General features: G+C 39.3%; 1 non-coding gene across 1 annotated transcript; it reads left to right on the top strand.

Annotated features, from left to right (window-relative positions):
- Positions 1-507: 507 nt before the first annotated feature.
- On the top strand, positions 508-614 carry LOC145080634 (small nucleolar RNA R71). The gene has a single exon (XR_013695229.1). It is a non-coding gene; the product is annotated as a small nucleolar RNA R71 (small nucleolar RNA).
- The last annotated feature ends 14,465 nt before the right edge of the window (positions 615-15,079 follow it).

The raw sequence follows: 15,079 nt of genomic DNA, 5'->3' as shown, positions 1-15,079 counted from the left end.
TCGGCTGGTGACTGCTCCTTTTGATAAAAGCCTCGACCTGTCTGCCTATACTTCTCTTCTTTTTGCTTCTTATACTCTTCATATGGCAGCCACTCCTTCTTCGGTTTCCTCCAGTCCTCATCAAACTTATCCCCACTAGAGTAGCACACTTGAGCTTTTCTGTTCCCAAACTCATCTAAATTGCAGTCCTTGGTCAAGTGTGGACCACTACATCTCTCGCAACCCACTCTTATGGCATATATTGACTGGTCCATTTGTGTTATCCTTCGATCCATATTATTCAACATGGCCATTACAGCTGCTATTTCTTCAGTTTGGGCCCCTCCATCGCCTTTGATTCCATCTTGCCTAGGGTTGTGGTATTCGTGAGAGTGCTTCTCGAATTCTTCAATTAGCTCCTTGACCTCCCTTGGATTTTTCTTTGTCAAAGGTCCTTGAGAATCAAGGAGTTGTCTTGTCATAACGTTGACCCCATCATAAAAGATTGACATCTCTTGTTGCACATTTAGATCATGCTGAGGGCAATTTCTGAGCAAGCCCTTGTACCGCTCCCATGCTTCGTATAATGACTCCCCCGGCTGTTGCTCAAAGTTGGATATTGCCTTCTTGAGTTTGGCTATCTTGGACGGCGGGCAAAACTGGTCTAGGAATTGCTCACGCATTTGAGCCCAAGTGGTAATTGTACCCGGTGGGAGTGCTTTTAACCACTCCTTAGCAGCTCCTTTGAAAGTGATGGGAAGCATCCTAAGAAAGACTGTGTTTCTGTTGACATTTGGGACATTGAAGTAATCTGGAATGTCGTTGACTTCATCTAGATGCTTAAAAGCATCCTCATGATCTTTCCCGAAAAATGGGATGTCCTTCAGTGCAGTTAATATGTGTCCTTTCAACTCGAATGTGACAGTGGCAGGTATTGCGGGTTGGACTAAACCGGGACCCACATCTTCTCGGATCCGCTTCTTGTAAGATCCCATGGACATCTCTTCAATTACTGCCATCTCGTTCCTTGGCTCGTTCTCGGGTTCGCTTGTGTGTTCTTCAAATTCCGGCTTGGTATCGTATTCAGACTCGGTTTGGACGGGCGTATGATCCAAATGCTCAAGATTGCTCTTGTGCCTCGAGGATGAACTTGACTCTCTTGTCTTCTTTCCCGACTTCCTAGAAAAAGCTGACTTCAATTCTTGTAAGGGCGTCTTTTTCTTGTGAATTGCAGACTCGGGGTCTTCAAGTGGTGGCACCAAGGGTGTGTTTGAGCTTCTGGTCATGAACTCCTGCAACTTGCTAAACTAAAAACGTAAAACTAAACTAAAATAAGAAAAACTAACTAACAACTAAAAATCTAGTTTTTTTAAATGTCCACGTCGTGGCAGGTATATGGCCACGTCGTGGACTCTGTGACTGACAGAAAAAAAATTATTTTGCTGAAAAATTAACTTTTTGTGGTTTGTACTCCACAAGAAGGATCGGTTAATTTAATGCAAATAAATAAGCTAAAAACTAAGAAAAAACTAAGCCGTTCCCCGGCAACGGCACCAAAAACTTGATGTGCACAAAAGTACCCACTAATTTTAATATTTATAACCTAACAAACTTAACTAACTATGCACTTATAGGCAGTGTACCTAGTCAGATTACAGTATAGCTTGGGTAAGTCGGGTGTCGATCACAGGGAACGGTGTTCTAATTAATTTACTTACTATTAAATTAAGCTAATTATTAACAAGTTTAAAAGGGGTTTTATCTGATTTTACAAGATCAGATGAACTTAAATCAAATTCAATAAGTAAAAACACACTCTTGTTTAGTTTGAATCCACTTCTTCCTTATGGCTTAGCTAATGATTACGGATTATTAAGTTGGTTTTTAGTTGTATTAGTAATTTAGTTCTAACTTTACCAATAATTAACCAATTCATGTCAAACCATGTATGTTCACACATAATTAAACACAGAACTAATTATGAATGTAAATATGTTATGTAAGATTTGTAATATAAACGCAATTATGGTCACAATACACGTTCTCTAGCACAGCTAAGCTTATTTACTCTAATTACTAACTAAGATTGTTCAATCCTATCTCGAACAATTCAATGTTCACTAAATCATTAGGTAAACAAGTTCATGCAATTAATGGTCACTAAGTTACACAGAACATGCAATCAAGCAATTAGAGAAACAAACAATAGCATGCTAGGTTATACAAATCAACCACAAGCAATTTTTACCAACCAAACTTAATCCATAAAAATTGAACTATTCATAAGCTGGAAGCTTCATCTAGCTAAACAAGAGTAGCTAGATTCAGCTGCTCATCCTAGCAACTAATAAACCAACACAAATTGAATCAACGGAAAACATGTTCTTAATTAACTAAAATATAGACCTTTATTCTTTTTGGTGTTGAAAACCTTCTTCTAGACCCTTTCTTTCGCTCCAAATCGTCTCCTGGAACTCTTTCCTTTGGCCTAAAAGGTTCTTCTTTTCCTAATAATCAAGAACACTTAAATAAACTCCAAAAACCCGCGCCACGCCGTGGCTATCCAGGCCACGTCGTGGGCTTCAAGTTATCCGTACCGGGAAAGGAATCCTCCGAATTGCGATCTTTATCTTCTAGAACCCTCATGCCACATCGTGGCCGACTTTGCCACGTCGTGAATTCAGTAGCTTTCGTGGATTTATACTTTTCTTGTCTTTCAAGTCTCCTATGTTCCACATATTGTCACTTTTAGTCCCTCTCTTCGAAAATCCTTTTAATTGACTGAAAATAACAATTTAAAGTCATAAGTACCATTATTCTAAACATATTATCAACTTATTAATAAAAATGTACTTAATTATTGCCTAAAAATAGGTATAAATATGGCAATATCAGCAGTCAACAGCGGCAGCCACCACCTCGTGGTGATGGCGGTGATCTTCTTCAATTTTGACTAACAAAAACTTATATACATTCACCATTGAAACACCCACATAATATACACACATAGAGCCACCTCCCACGGTGGCTGGTGGCGGCAATGGGTGGCAGAAAACAACAGAAAACAGTGGCAACCACCACCTCATGGTGGTGGCGGTGGGTTTTCCGGCTAAAAATCGCACCTATGACCCCACGAATACAGCAACCAGCATGTACACTCGAACATACACTTATACAGCCACTGCCTTGGTGGCAGGCGTTGCCGGAAAAGACGAGAAAAACGGTCCAATGGCCACTGACGGCTGTAACGACGTCTCCGACGTCATATCTAAAGAAAAGAACGAGAGAATGAAAAAAGATGAGTTGTAGGTGGATTTACCATGCGTTTCTGGTAGCTCCCAACCCTCACACGACGAACACAACACCTCATGCGGTCTTCGATGCATCTCTCGGTGGTGGCGGCGGCGCTTCAACAGTACGGTAGCGAGCGGCAGACGACACATCGACGTGGCGGCGACTGAACACAAGGTTGGCGGCTGGAGTCTCACATGGTGGCTGGTGAATATGTTGAGTATTAGGGTTAGGGCTTAAACAATGGGAAGGGACACGGGTGTATCCCGTGTTATACCAAACTTTCATTCGATTTAATAAGTTTAGTCCGTCCCTTCAGAAATATTTTCGAAACTAACCCATAATTTATCCTTTCAACCCTCAGCATTAAAACCCATTAAAAATAGGTACAATATTTACCATTTACACCCCTGCTTCCATAATTCCTATCAAATTCGATCCTTAATTTACCAAACAACCCCTTAGCCTCCAAAATCTCTTTAAATGAAGTCCCAAAAGTTATCATTTACTCTATGCCTTTAATAATACTTACAAATTAAGTCCGGATTTTACACTTTTAACCCCCAATCTATGGAATTGTGATGATTAGCTCCTTGAGACCAACACCTTGCTATATAATTATTTATTTTAGGGCTACTATACATTAATTTATTTAAATATTTATTTACTTAATAAATGGGGTGTTACAACTCTCCCCTACTTAAATTAGATTTTGTCCTCGAAATTATTCATTACCATTCCTTACACGCTAAACCACTAAAGTAACATGACCACAACCATGGGCACACCCTAGCCTTCCCCAGGATAACCGTGACCAACCTTCTCAAGGCCCTAAAATCCGCAGATGAGCGAGTTCCTTGAAACAAGATCACATCTACTCCATCTGAAATCTACAGTCTCGAGGTTCCTACTAGAAGACAGAAGCAATGACCCAATTATCCCTGCATATCGCTTATACTTGGCCAAGGCTCAAATAATCCCACTGTGAATGACTTAGCATATCCTAAGCTATCTATGACTCTAACCATACATGAAATCCTATAATGCTAATACTGTCATGCATATCGGGGTGTTGGCCTCCCCTTTGGTCCATTTCAATCGGGTACTATACGAAATACTGGAACTACCTGAAACACTAAACTGTCTGAAACATTGAACTGCCTGAAACACTGAAATGCCTGAAACACTGAGTTGCTTGAACGGCATGATGCCACATGGCTGCTTCCCCAAAGTCCACCGGGACCTCCCTAGTTCCATCTTATCTGGAATGCTGACGTCCTGTCTGGTTGTTGAGCCAAGAGCAATCTCACAGTCGCCCCACGCAACATCCGAACAAAATCCTTGTCTTATTAATAGTTTCCACTAGTTATCTTGCCACTGCAGTTCTAACGACTTTCTGATCTAACTGATCGGGTCCATATGTCGGATCCTGACATCATCAACTCCAAGGATAAAGTGATTGCTACCTGACCAATGGTAGCCTTATGTCACAAACAACCTTCAACGGTCCATTGCTTCCTTGATCGCATAACTGTAGTGGCATTCCGACAATCTTATCCCTGGCTCCACCAGGTCTAATCCTACTGGGGAAATCCATAAACCAATCTGTGGATTTGCCACGCCCTCACTGCTACACTCGAACTGGTGGGTACTACTATTCCTTACGTGATCTAACAACACTCTCATGCTATCTACTAACCTAGTTAGTGTTACGGCTACACCCACAGACTTACAACACTCTAGCACTATCTACCAACCTTGTGAATGCTACGGCTACACCAGTAGACTTACAACACTCTAGCACTATCTGGCTGCTAGTAAATGATATGGCTACACCCGCGGACTTACAACACTCTAACACTATCTGGCTGCTAGTGAATACTACGGTTACACCCGCAGACTTACAACACTTTCTCACACTATCTCGATTGCTGATCACTAATATGAACATATTCAACGTCTAGCATACACATGACCTACCATCCAAACTGAACTCATGTCCTGACTGGAATCCCCAACGTGATTCCCTAAGGCCTACTATCACGTGACCCCGCTGCGTCAGTACCGCACTCATGTCTATGATCGAAGTGTCACAGTAAACTGCGAAACCATCTACATCCTTTAGCAAGGTGAGAATAGGTGCCTTGAACAACCGTTGTCTGAGAGTCTCGAAGGCTGCCTGCTGCTCAAGCCCCCAGAGAAAGGCCACCGACTTCTTGGCCAGTCGAGTCAACAAAACTGCAATCTTGGATAAGTCCCGAATAATTCTCTGGTAATAACCCGCTAGACCCACGAAACTCCGAACCTCAGTTGGAGACCTCAGAATCTCCTACTGCATCACTGCATTACGAGCTCTATCTTGGCCGGATCGACCATAATACCCTCCTGGTTGACAAGGTACCCAATAAATTTCACCCCACGCAACCAGAACTCAGATTTGGAGAACCTTGTAAAAATTATCTCCCTCATCAAAGTCTCTAGCACCCCCCCCCCCTTAGGTGCTCCTTGTCAATATCTCGTTCTCAAGCTCTAGAAATCGTATCATTCAGGGTCTCGCGCCCTGAGATACTCACAATCTCCCTGCTATCATTCTAAAGTATGTTACGATACCTTACCTTCTTTATTTCCTCATCTGCTACATACGGTGGTACCAAATAAGCTCTGTCCCAAGATTTGGCAGTAATCCCTGCCACAGTCTCAATCGTCTGCTGGAGATCCAATAACTCTTGCGCCTCACTTCCCTGGGCAAACTCTGCCAAGAATCTGGTCGAAAAGTCATCCCATAACATAGCATCGACCGCATCATCACTCAACTCACTACCAACCTCTGCCGTCAATCATGTGCTCTGTCCTTCATGAGATAGGAAGTAAGACGGATCTTGTCCCATTCGGGCAATGACTGGTACGAAAAGCGTTGGCGATATCTTCCAACCATCTGCTGCTAGCAATGGGGTCCCTAGCCCCATGATAATCTGGAGCTTCACAAGCTCTAAACTCCTGAAGCATCAACGCACACGTCCTTATCATGGTTGCTATCTCAGTGTAGAATGCACTCATCCTCTCATCATAAATCTCTAAAGTGCCCTCCTTGATCATACCGGAGATCATATAAGTCTGGTAAATGATATTGTGCGTACTCTCAGATGAAATGAACTCCCTCATCTGACCATCAAGATGTCCGGCTCTAGAGTCCGAGCTTGATCCCTCACCAGCACCAGAACTACCATCTAGCCTACCACATAGTGTCACTATACTCAGAAATATACCATCTCAATCATCAGAATACTCATCATAACTCGAGGGATCTCACACACTACAATTTTCACGGGTTCATCTCAGCCTTCCTTGATTTGAGTACGTATCCTCTACTTTCAGTAGTACGGACACATACTACCTTCCACATCTATCCATACTTTCCTCAAGAACTGCCTTGACTCCACCAAGTCCCTTCTACTACTACTATTGATCTCATGCTAAACTCATCCTAGGCTTGCCTTAGGGAAATCACCAACCCACTCTCCGCCATCAGCTGCATAAGAAGTCCCTGCTATACCCCCTAACTAGCTCGTGAATACTATTACATATCACTAAGACTAGATAATTCTTCGAATGAGAGATCCTACCCTACTGAAAGGGTTTTGAGCATTCTAACACTCCTATGGTGTACATCCAACCCTAGATGCTTTGGATCTATTTTTTCTCTAATATACATGCAAACTTTCAATATTCCAAAGCATCATCCTAACTAGCATATAATGAAGTATATATACTACAAAGTTCTAGTTAGATGACATAACTTTTGTTGTAGTTGGAAGCCTTGGACCTTTAAGAACTTAGTGCCCCAAGTGTTGCACCTCAAATGGAATCACACAACACCACCAACAATGGAGGAACTTGAGAGGAGGTTACTTGCACTTATAAAATCGGCTTGCCCTCTTGTGTCACCACTAGTCACCCATATCATGAGCTAGAGGGGTTCTTATATAGTGTGGCTTAATTAGGGCTACACCATGCAAACCCTAATGTGCATGACCTTCCATATTCCTCATGATCCATGAGTTTAAACCTCCATGGGTCACCACATGGGTTTAGCCCAACATAAGGAACTATGGATCATAAGCCCACATTATAAGAATGAATGATTTACATAACCAATCCCCATATATTTAATTAGTCTCTTTTGATCACAAAATTAATTCCAAATTAATTCTTGATCAATACTAATTAAATAATATTATTTCATATTAATATATTAGAACTTATAATATATTAATAAATCATAAATAACCTCTTCTCAAATATCCATCACTCAAATTGTTCCGGTGCCATGCAACCCAAATGGACCATGCTATTCTCGGGTCAAGTACACATGCCAATTATAGTTATGGGCTTAGACACCTAATCCAACAGTCTCCCACTTGGATAAGTCTAATAACTATTATTACAAGTTCGACTCCACAACCCAACTAGCAATCATAGCTCTTTAAAGTCGTTGTCAAACTCTGACCTAATCAATGACGCGTCCATTAGATAAGGGATCATATATTCCCCCATTCTAGATATTATATAGACATGAGACATGGATTTTAATCATTCTCTTTGTCCATCTGTTTTTTCCCAGTTTCCAATTTATGACGACCGACTAATTGAACAAATCAAATCAGTCCAGGCTTGGTTAAGCACTTAGGGGTCTCATCACTAAATCATCGAGGGGCCCACAGATATCGCTTTTATCCACATGGGGTAAAAGGAACGGATAAACTTCGACCCAAATGCTTGCTTGTACTTACTCATCAAATTACACACAACAATATGTTTTATAACATCCAAGTTACTAGTGCGTTTACATATGTCAATGTGCAACCGACTCGCAACTACAGCTCACATGTCTCCGCTTCAAGAATATAAGATATTATCGTCTCATAATCACTCGTGATAAAATCCATGAAGTGATTCAGATGTGCGTGGGTTGAATCCAATACTCGAATCTTATTCCAAGAGTACTCATGAACACTACAGCTATGTCTAAAACACCTAGATCAACTACAAACCCATTCATGAAAATCTTGCCTCAACACCTACTTCCAAAGTATCATCGATTGTGGATGGTTTGAATAACCTAGTTATTCAGGAAGTCAAATCATACAAAATGAAACACAAGAATAATACTAATCCTATATGGCCCCAAAACTTTTGAGTCCCGTATTGATTGCTTATTATTCATTATATAATGTTTTGAATAATCAACTTAATACTTGAATTAAAACAATAGTTTTCCCATGCTCCAAGCATGCACGCTTTGTTTATCTATGGTCTTTACTTTGTGAAATAGATCAATTGACAACATTTCAATGATTCTCATTTCACAATTCCAAACCCTTATTGCAAGTGTAAGAATTTCAAATTCTTATCACTGTTAGAAAGTGTTAGATTCTAAACTATCATGCAATGATTATTTTGTAATGTCTAGGTACCAAAAGTCATTGAGACTTGACCAACGATATTACAAAATATTCCTTTGGAGATTGTTACAAGACAATTCCATGGAAATGAAGTCTCAAATTCAAAGTACATTCCTTTGAACATCCTTCTAACATAAAAGTTTCTAACTTTCACATCTATTTTTCAACTCCCAATATGGAAATATTCCATATTTTCCATATGACAACTTATTATTAATAGACTATTGTCTATTCATAATAATGTCAATATGGTCCATCCAATAATATACTTCCAACTGTCATTAAGCGACTAATCATTGGCGAACCTTAGATTGTCCTTAACAGTTGCTTAACCACTTTAGTCATATCCGGTTCTATTCCTTTTTCCCTTTTAGTGCCCTAGGCATTTATAGCATATGCAATCGATCCTATACCCGAAGCATATGGGACACGATTCATAATGTCTAACAAAAAGACATGATACTTGATCAGTCTTTTGTTATAATATTTCTATTTTCCATATTCTTACAATTCGAATTATAAAGAGGGATGTCGTAATCATAATCAAATTTTGAGAACGCAATTAACATTTTCATATATAGAATTTTCTTATGTTGAACCATTCCAACATAACATTCATATATATTTGACTAAATTTGATTAAAAACTCAATGTAAGCTTTTAGATGTGAAATGAAGTATGAATTCCTCTCCCTTAATTATAGAAAAACAACATTTTCAAACCCTGCAACTTTGCGAATTGAAACTTTTGTTTTCTATAATTAATATTGCTAACTTGCAGCTCTTAACGTAATAATTGTGCTCCCACTAGCATAATAATTACATTCTTATTAGCATAACACTTATGCTCCAACTAGCTTTGACATGTACTCAGAAATCAGTTGGACATCTTGAAATCAATATTATTGACTTTTTTTTTACTAAAGTTCAGATTTCTAATATGAGATGCTTCGACAAGACTTTATCTAAGCTTCTCAAATTCATACACCTTTCCTTAGATAGCTCACATGTGTGTCTTAACAATTTTAGAACTTACAGCAATAAGTCTCAAATGTTTAGACCTTTTCCATTTCTCATAATTCGAGCTATGAAGAGGGATGTCGTAATCATAATCGAATTTGAGAATGCAAATAACACAATCGCTCTCTCCTTAAAATCTACTTAGTGAAAGTGTTTCCTCACAACCATTTTTATGAATTGGAGAGAAAACTTATGACACTTATATTTTATGGAGTATGTGTTCCTATCCATGTGAATTTATCATAACCATAATCACAAGACAAGGTTAGAGACATATCCAAACCCATATGGACAGAACTTGTTTAATCTTAATTTCTTGCCACTTGGCAGCACAAGGGCCTACCATTGCTTCCAAGTTGTTATGCAAACAATTGAGAACTCATAGAACTCACATACATAGTCAACTGTAACTGGAATAGGCATATAAACAAGGTTATGAACCTCAAGTTGTAACATCCCAAGTTCGAAACAAGAAGTGAAGGGTGCTAAGTGTAAATAAAGGAAGGGACTCGACGAGTAGGAACGCTTACTCGCCGAGTCAGAGCGGGTTTGGATCGCAAATCAAGTGACCAACTCGCCGAGTCGGAAGCTGGACTCGACGAGTTGGTGCTGGAATGAGAAAACCCTAATCTTAGGGTTTGCACCCTATTTAAAGGACTTTATGTCCTTCTCCCAGCCTCCTAATCCCCCTGAAAATTCCAAAAACCCTAACCTTCGTGTGAGACTTCATTATTGAGGAGATTGGAACTTGGAAGAGGAAATTGGTGGGAAAGAACTTTAGCAATTAAAGGCTTGCTGCAAAGGAGTGGTGTAGATCCGGGATCTACTTCAGTGGAGCATATATTGGAGGTAATAATCTGTTGCTTGGGCTCTTTGGTATCTAGATCTATTATCATTTGAAATTTAGGGCATTTTGGGTATGATTAAGATCTATTTCGAGTTATAGGCTTAGATCTAAGGTTGCTACTTCAGATCTAGTCTTGTGATGGTCCATAATGTCATAAAGTTTCGGTCATTGAGTTGTTGGTGAAGCCTCTTTGTCCAAAACCCAAGCCCTAGTGTGTTTTGGGCCTAAATCTTCATGGTTTCACGTAAAGTTTGCAACTTTATGTGAGGGTTGGATTGTAGAAGGGTGGATCTATGGATTTGAGCCTCTGCATGGATCAAATAGCTTCTAAATGGGTTGAGAACTGGAGAGACTCGACGAGTCACATAGGTGTACTCGACGAGTTGTATGAACATAAGCATGGACTCGACAAGTTGGAAGAACAACTCGGCGAGTCTGTTGAAGATTGCCTTGGACTCGGCGAGTCTGTTCTTGGACTCGGCGAGTCTGGTCGCGGAACCCAACCTCTTTTTGTTAAAGCCTTGGATTAAGTGAGTCGGTTGGCGACTCAGTGAGTCGAACAGGATGGGACTCAGAGATTGTTGGACTCGGCGAGTCTTGGGGCGACTCGGCGAGTTAAGTTGTGTAATGAGAGTTTTCTGGGTATGGGAACTCGGCGAGTAGAGTCAACCAGGAAGGTTGACTTTAACTGAGGACTTTAACTTTGACCAAGAGTTAACCAGTTTGACTTCCAAGGGTAATTTGGTAATTTTGGTATTTATGGAATTGGTTTTTCGTGTCGGTGGTCGGAGCAGCTTGGTCTTATCTCTTCAGTCGACAATTGTAGGTGAGTTATCCGCACTATATCAATAGGGTCTACGGCACCAAGGTTGGCCCTTTATCGGATGGAAATTCAGGTATTGTTTGTTATGTTATTGCTTTGCTAGACCTACATCCTGGTATTTAGGATGGTGTTATGTTAGTGACTTGGTTAAGGTCGGTACACGGTATATAGGGTAATGTTATGCTAGTGACCGGTTAGGTCGGAATCCTGGTTAGGATGTTGATATGCTATGTGATCTGATAGACTATTGTCTGGTTAAGGATTTGTTATGTGATTAATTGTTTTATGTGCACATGGTTGTTTGACGGGGGTTTGAGTTGAGGCGGGTCCTGCTTTGTGCTGTAGGCCAACATACCCAAGGCAGACCGGATATTCCGAAGGCCCGGCGAGCGGTCCGGATAGGCTGCAGGCCCCAAGAGGGCGGACCAGACGTGCCGAGGCTCGGAGAGTGGACCAGGCCGACTAAAGGCCCGGTGCGGCGGACCAATCCCACAGTAGAGCCGATGTGCATGGCTATTTTATTTGCGATATGTTATGAGTATGTTTATGTGTGGTTGGTATTTTGGGGGTAACTCACTAAGCTTTCGGGTTTACAATTCAGTGTTTTGTTTCAGGTACTTCAGGAGATCGTGGCAAGGCAAAGGCGTGATCGTACCGCTCCTCATGTTTTATGATTTACAAGATATGGTTCTGGGGAATACTCTGATGTTTAAATTATTTTGAAAACGAATGTATGAACTTGATGGTTTTTGAATGAATTAAAATGTTTAATTTGGCTCGAATTTTATGGTCGTTACACAAGTCATGTGCTAGTGATTAACAATAGGCTTACTCTTAATTAGTTCTTGAAATTTTTCAAGATCTTTAAGACTCTCACTGACCTCTTGACATATAAGATTCACTTGGTCAAGGAACATTACTTGACAAATAAATATTCAAGAGTTAGTTCGGATTCTAATCAAGACTAACACTTCACACAATTTGTCACACCCCCGGACCAGACGGCGGAAACGTCTGGAGGTGGGTGACTTCATTGTGCAGTATCATAACAATTGAATATAAATGAAACAGAGCAATCCAAACATCATACATTGAGATAAAAAAACTTACATGCTTTACATATTGTATTTGTTCTTCGGATTACACTAAAGATACATAAGTAGAAAACTTCAACTACAACTAAATGATCTTGCATGCGCGTCCCTTGTTTCCTGCTTACTAGATCCCTGAGAATACAAGTCGTTTTGAAAAGCGTCAACTAAAAAGTTGGTGAGTTCATAAGAATTTTTGTATAAAATCGTTCACACTTGTTTAGAATTGTTCTCGTTGTACTTTCAGAAAATCAGATATTTTCTATGAAATCGTTTGGAGTCTTGCCTTGAAAATCCTGGTTATATGTGTGCATGACATTACTTTCGTTCATCCTTATAAGGAGTGATCTTTGAAAAGTATTGCAATTTGTGGAAACGAGTTATGTCCGAGAATAGTTCTTTTGAATAGTCATAGTCGACCATTTCAAGAAAAATCCCTTATTTTCAAAAAAGAGAAATCGGGTTGAAAATCTTGTTCCTATTATTGAGTAAAATTGAGTGTGTGTTCTAGTTTATCGTTACCGAAATCGTAGAAAAATCGTTTTCTCCAGAAACTCCTATATTTTCGGCTATAAAATATTCGTAAGTTCTCATTTATCGTTATTAAAATCGTAGAAAATCGTTTTCCATTGAGTCCTACGCTTTTTACTTTGTAAAATAGCAGTATTTCGACTCTATACTCGTTAGGAGAAAGAATCATGGCAATTGTGGACATTCTACACAGTGAAAAGAAAGGACAGTCAATGCAACAAATGCGGACCATCACCTATCACATATAGGACAGTCAACACAACGTGCCAAATTTTATTTATGAGTTTTTCCTTACACAAATTTCTAGTTAATATAACATATTCTAATGAGTCGTTATAACCATACTAATCATGACGGAGGCCTGTGTTGGCGTTTCTCAAGTGCCCTCGGTTTGGAAAAGACATTTGTCACCCTATACTGGCCAGTCTAGCTGTAGCGAACAGCGAAGGTGCGGGGTGTCAACCCTGTATAGATCTATACACAAATTCCCGATCTCCCTCCAGGAGACTCTGGCTATAACTCCTTACAGGACTTAGACGTACACTAATATTTTCATATTTAGGTACTTTTGAGATTTGTCTGACTAGAATATTAACAACCTTTTGAGCAATCGTTAGAGTTCCATTATTTGTTAGATAAATAATGAAATTCGTACTTATTGAATAGAAATATCGTTCTCATTCCATATCGTTGATTGTGCTCGTTAACTGGGTGCTCATGTTCGTCCCTTTTCGTTTATTGAAAAATGAGTCATTTTAATCAAGAAAAAAAGTGTCAAGTTATAATTTGTATAAATTTATAACAGCCGGTTATGACACACATTTTCTGTTTATGACATATAGAAAATTACTTATGTTCTTGGAGGCTTTACGACGGCAGCTTATGACATGCAAATATTTCTGTCATAAAGGCTCTTTTTGTATATTTTCTTGACGCAAACTTTTATATTGAATATTTATAAAATAATCCCTGATAGTTTGCAAATGGTCACAAAGTTTCCATTTTTGAAAATTACAAGATATGGTGTCCATTTATTAAGGTCCTTTTTATAACTTCTATATCTAGACATGAAAGCATAGATAAAGGGGTTAAGTTGGACACTCCCAATAGTTGGGAGACTCTTTTGTACACAAAGTATCATGTGTTCTTTATGAAATTGTGAAACCTTACGTTCATGAATATATTATTGAAATATTAATTTAATAATATTTCACACATACATACAAACATACGTATATAAGCAATCATTTAAGAATTTAGGCAAGATTTGACTTGTACTCTCCCCCAAAAACATTAAAACATTGAAAAAGGTAGGGTATGAAGCTCACCTTGAGTTATTTGAGGAGTTGTCTGGAGTTATGGAGTGAAGATCTCAAGCTTAAACTCTTGCTGAGACGAGGAACTTCCCTGGGAGGGATGATTTCCTAAGGATGATCATCACATATTATTATGAATAAAATAATATGGATTCATCTTGAAATATTATAAAATATTAGATGAGTGAAGGAATTTACCTTACAAATCCAGGGAGAAATTGGGAATTTTGATTTCAGCAAGATCTTGTTCTTGCTCTTGAAATGAATCTTTGAGAGAAAATGAGAGGAGTGAGAGAAAATGTGAAGTCTAAACTCCTTACTGACATTGCTTTGAGGATGTAAAAAGGGAGGGAATCTTTTGTGGGTAAAGCATTGAATACTGTGATTTGCATGGGAAATGAGGATTCCATCAATTCACAAAGTCAACCTCTTTGTCCTTTCTTTTTATCCCAACCATTTATTTTTTTTATGAAAAATATGCTTAAAACAATGAATTTTAGAATAAAATAGGGATTTAAGGGGTTTAGGATAGGAAAAATACAAGTCTAGTGTGATACCCGACCTCAAAGTACCTTAAAATAGTGAAAAAGTCTGAAAATGACCAAATTCCGGAGCTAAAAGGTGAAATCCGAAGCCATTATGCGAATTCCGAAGTTATATCACAACTTCCGGAGTGGAGCTTTAGGTAGGGATGTGCAAAAAACCGCATAAACCACACAA

This window comes from Lactuca serriola, chromosome 1 (genome assembly GCF_051521515.1).
Source record: "Lactuca serriola cultivar US96UC23 chromosome 1, Lser_US96UC23_V15, whole genome shotgun sequence".
In the NCBI taxonomy this organism is placed as follows: domain Eukaryota; kingdom Viridiplantae; phylum Streptophyta; class Magnoliopsida; order Asterales; family Asteraceae; genus Lactuca; species Lactuca serriola.
This window is presented reverse-complemented; position numbering and strand designations above follow the sequence as displayed.